The sequence below is a fragment of the Mixophyes fleayi genome, chromosome 1 (assembly GCF_038048845.1).
Source record: "Mixophyes fleayi isolate aMixFle1 chromosome 1, aMixFle1.hap1, whole genome shotgun sequence".
NCBI lineage: Eukaryota > Metazoa > Chordata > Amphibia > Anura > Limnodynastidae > Mixophyes > Mixophyes fleayi.
The window spans coordinates 85,234,727-85,239,726 of record NC_134402.1 but is presented as its reverse complement, the minus strand read 5'-3'; the positions used below and the strand labels follow the sequence as shown (position 1 = coordinate 85,239,726).

Here is a 5,000-nt window from a genome sequence, read left to right as displayed (position 1 = left end):
ACAACTAAAAGAGGAGACAAGGGGAACCCGGATTTCAACCAGGGCCCTCTCGATCTGCAGTCGAATGCTCTACCACTGAGCTATACCCCCAGAAGGCATTTACTGCTGACTTACTAGTGCACATTTTTATTCTTATGGTTGATTAAGCTGTGTTTGTACACTAACATCTCTCTATTGTATTAGCTGGAATATTTTCTTTTGTCCATTGAACCATAATTGCATGTGCAGTATATGTTCTACATGTATTCTACTACTGACCTACCATTACAAGGGGATTTCACACTTATCATCATTCACATCTCCTAAATATTACTTTTCACCTCTCTGTTTCATTATGGTAGCAAAATACTCACAAGTCCAGTCCTTTAAAAGTAATTTGCTTCTGAGTGAGACATTGTACCTGACATATAAATTTAGCCTCAAAATCTATAATATTTATACTTAAAAGTTAATAATAACATTAATAATTATGGGTAACTTCCCTTCTCTTTTCCTATTTCACTATATTAAACAACCAAGAATAATGTTACGACTGATCACAACTTCCTGAAAAGAGCCACTGATTCTTATTGGAGGTACACCTGCAAATCTCACTTCTTGGCATGAAGTTAAGAAATAAACTTATTAAGCATTTAAACCTGCCATAGACACTGTACTATCAGGAATGAACATTACAACGTATAAGTACTTGTATTTTGTACTTTTCCTTGAGTTGCCTATATAGCTGAAATTGTAACACATAATTGAATATCCTTATACAACTAAAAGGGGAGACAGGGGGCACCCGGATTTGAACCAGGGACCTCTCGATCTGCAGTCGAATGCTCTACCACTGAGCTATACCCCCAGAAGGCATTTACTGCTGACTAACTAGTGCACATTTTTATTCTTGCGGGTGAATCAGCTGTGTTTGTACACTAACATCTCTCTATTGTATTAGCTGGAATATTTTCTTTTGTCCATTGAACCATAATTGCATGTGCAGTATATGTTCTACATGTATTCTACTACTGACCTACCATTACAAGGGGATTTCACACTTATCTTCATTCACATCTAATAAATATTACTTTTCACCTCTCTGTTTCATTATGGTAGCAAAATACTCACAAGTCCAGTCCTTTAAAAGTAGTTTGCTTCTGAGTGAGATATTGTACCTTACATATAAATTCAGCCTCAAAATGATTCTTATTGGAAGTACACCTGCAAATCTCACTTCTTGGCATGAACTTAAGAAATAAACTTATTAAGCATTTAAACCTGCCATAGACACTGTACTATCAGGAATGAACATTATAACGTATAAGTACTTGTATTTTGTACTTTTCCTTGAGTTGCCTATATAGCTGAAATTGTAACACATAATTGAATATCCTTATACAACTAAAAGAGGAGACAAGGGGCACCCGGATTTCAACCAGGGCCCTCTCGATCTGCAGTCGAATGCTCTACCACTGAGCTATACCCCCAGAAGGCATTTACTGCTGACTTACTAGTGCACATTTTTATTCTTATGGTTGATTAAGCTGTGTTTGTACACTAACATCTCTCTATTGTATTAGCTGGAATATTTTCTTTTGTCCATTGAACCATTATTGCATGTGCAGTATATGTTCTACATGTATTCTACTACTGACCTACCATTACAAGGGGATTTCACACTTATCTTCATTCACATCTCCTAAATATTACTTTTCACCTCTCTGTTTCATTATGGTAGCAAAATACTCACAAGTCCAGTCCTTTAAAAGTAATTTGCTTCTGAGTGAGACATTGTACCTGACATATAAATTCAGCCTCAAAATCTATAATATTTATACTTAAAAGTTAATAATAACAATAATAATTATGGGTAACTTCCCTTCTCTTTTCCTATTTCACTATATTAAACAACCAAGAATAATGTTACGACTGATCACAACTTCATGAAAAGAGCCACTGATTCTCATTGGAGGTACACCTGCAAATCTCACTTCTTGGCATGAAGTTAAGAAATAAACTTATTAAGCATTTAAACCTGCCATAGACACTGTACTATCAGGAATGAACATTATAACGTATAAGTACTTGTATTTTGTACTTTTCCTTGAGTTGCCTATATAGCTGAAATTGTAACACATAATTTAATATCCTTATACAACTAAAAGGGGAGACAGGGGGCACCCGGATTTGAACCAGGGACCTCTCGATCTGCAGTCGAATGCTCTACCACTGAGCTATACCCCCAGAAGGCATTTACTGCTGACTTACTAGTGCACATTTTTATTCTTACTGGTGAATCAGCTGTGTTTGGACACTAACATCTCTCTATTGTATTAGCTGGAATATTTTCTTTTGTCCATTGAACCATAATTGCATGTGCAGTATATGTTCTACATGTATTCTACTACTGACCTACCATTACAAGGGGATTTCACACTTATCTTCATTCACATCTCCTAAATATTACTTTTCACCTCTCTGTTTCATTATGGTAGCAAAATACTCACAAGTCCAGTCCTTTAAAAGTAGTTTGCTTCTGAGTGAGATATTGTACCTTACATATAAATTCAGCCTCAAAATGATTCTTATTGGAAGTACACCTGCAAATCTCACTTCTTGGCATGAAGTTAAGAAATAAACTTATTAAGCATTTAAACCTGCCATAGACACTGTACTATCAGGAATGAACATTACAACGTATAAGTACTTGTATTTTGTACTTTTCCTTGAGTTGCTTATATAGCTGAAATTGTAACACATAATTGAATATCCTTATACAACTAAAAGGGGAGACAGGGGGCACCCGGATTTGAACCAGGGACTTCTCGAGCTGCAGTCGAATGCTCTACCACTGAGCTATACCCCCAGAAGGCATTTACTGCTGACTTACTAGTGCACATTTTTATTCTTACGGGTGAATCAGCTGTGTTTCTACACTAACATCTCTCTATTGTATTAGCTGGAATATTTTCTTTTGTCCATTGAACCATAATTGCATGTGCAGTATATGTTCTACATGTATTCTACTACTGACCTACCATTACAAGGGGATTTCACACTTATCTTCATTCACATCTCCTAAATATTACTTTTCACCTCTCTGTTTCATTATGGTAGCAAAATACTCACAAGTCCAGTCCTTTAAAAGTAATTTGCTTCTGAGTGAGACATTGTACCTGACATATAAATTCAGCCTCAAAATCTATAATATTTATACTTAAAAGTTAATAATAACAATAATAATTATGGGTAACTTCCCTTCTTTTTTCCTATTTCACTATATTAAACAACCAAGAATAATGTTACGACTGATCACAACTTCCTGAAAAGAGCCACTGATTCTTATTGGAGGTACACCTGCAAATCTCACTTCTTGGCATGAAGTTAAGAAATAACTTATTAAGCATTTAAACCTGCCATAGACACTGTACTATCAGGAATGAACATTACAACGTATAAGTACTTGTATTTTGTACTTTTCCTTGAGTTGCCTATATAGCTGAAATTGTAACACATAATTGAATATCCTTATACAACTAAAAGGGGAGACAGGGGGCACCCGGATTTGAACCAGGGACCTCTCGATCTGCAGTCGAATGCTCTACCACTGAGCTATACCCCCAGAAGGCATTTACTGCTGACTTACTAGTGCACATTTTTATTCTTACGGGTGAATCAGCTGTGTTTGGACACTAACATCTCTCTATTGTATTAGCTGGAATATTTTCTTTTGTCCATTGAACCATAATTGCATGTGCAGTATATGTTCTACATGTATTCTACTACTGACCTACCATTACAAGGGGATTTCACACTTATCTTCATTCACATCTCCTAAATATTACTTTTCACCTCTCTGTTTCATTATGGTAGCAAAATACTCACAAGTCCAGTCCTTTAAAAGTAATTTGCTTCTGAGTGAGACATTGTAGCTGACTTATAAATTCAGCCTCAAAATCTATAATATTTATACTTAAAAGTTAATAATAACAATAATAATTATGGGTAACTTCCCTTCTCTTTTCCTATTTCACTATATTAAACAACCAAGAATAATGTTACGACTGATCACAACTTCATGAAAAGAGCCACTGATTCTCATTGGAGGTACACCTGCAAATCTCACTTCTTGGCATGAAGTTAAGAAATAAACTTATTAAGCATTTAAACCTGCCATAGACACTGTACTATCAGGAATGAACATTATAACGTATAAGTACTTGTATTTTGTACTTTTCCTTGAGTTGCCTATATAGCTGAAATTGTAACACATAATTGAATATCCTTATACAACTAAAAGGGGAGACAGGGGGCATCTGGATTTCAACCAGGGACCTCTTGATCTGCAGTCAAATGCTCTACCACTGAGCTATACCCCCAGAAGGCATTTACTGCTGACTAACTAGTGCACATTTTTATTCTTACGGGTGAATCAGCTGTGTTTGTACACTAACATCTCTCTATTGTATTAGCTGGAATATTTTCTTTTGTCCATTGAACCATAATTGCATGTGCAGTATATGTTCTACATGTATTCTACTACTGACCTACCATTACAAGGGGATTTCACACTTATCTTCATTCACATCTCCTAAATATTACTTTTCACCTCTCTGTTTCATTATGGTAGCAAAATACTCACAAGTCCAGTCCTTTAAAAGTAGTTTGCTTCTGAGTGAGATATTGTACCTTACATATAAATTCAGCCTCAAAATGATTCTTATTGGAAGTACACCTGCAAATCTCACTTCTTGGCATGAACTTAAGAAATAAACCTATTAAGCATTTAAACCTGCCATAGACACTGTACTATCAGGAATGAACATTATAACGTATAAGTACTTGTATTTTGTACTTTTCCTTGAGTTGCCTATATAGCTGAAATTGTAACACATAATTGAATATCCTTATACAACTAAAAGAGGAGACAAGGGGCACCCGGATTTCAACCAGGGCCCTCTCGATCTGCAGTCGAATGCTCTACCACTGAGCTATACCCCCAGAAGGCATTTACTGCT

At 35.8% G+C, this 5,000-nt stretch overlaps 4 non-coding genes across 4 annotated transcripts; all 4 read right to left on the bottom strand.

Annotated features, from left to right (window-relative positions):
- Positions 1-775: 775 nt before the first annotated feature.
- On the bottom strand, positions 776-847 carry TRNAC-GCA (transfer RNA cysteine (anticodon GCA)). Its single transcript has one exon. It is a non-coding gene; the product is annotated as a tRNA-Cys (tRNA).
- A 1,307-nt stretch (positions 848-2,154) lies between these two features.
- On the bottom strand, positions 2,155-2,226 carry TRNAC-GCA (transfer RNA cysteine (anticodon GCA)). The gene has a single exon. It is a non-coding gene; the product is annotated as a tRNA-Cys (tRNA).
- A 550-nt stretch (positions 2,227-2,776) lies between these two features.
- TRNAC-GCA (transfer RNA cysteine (anticodon GCA)) lies at positions 2,777-2,848 on the bottom strand. The gene has a single exon. It is a non-coding gene; the product is annotated as a tRNA-Cys (tRNA).
- Positions 2,849-3,532: 684 nt separating this feature from the next.
- On the bottom strand, positions 3,533-3,604 carry TRNAC-GCA (transfer RNA cysteine (anticodon GCA)). Its single transcript has one exon. It is a non-coding gene; the product is annotated as a tRNA-Cys (tRNA).
- Positions 3,605-5,000: the final 1,396 nt, after the last annotated feature.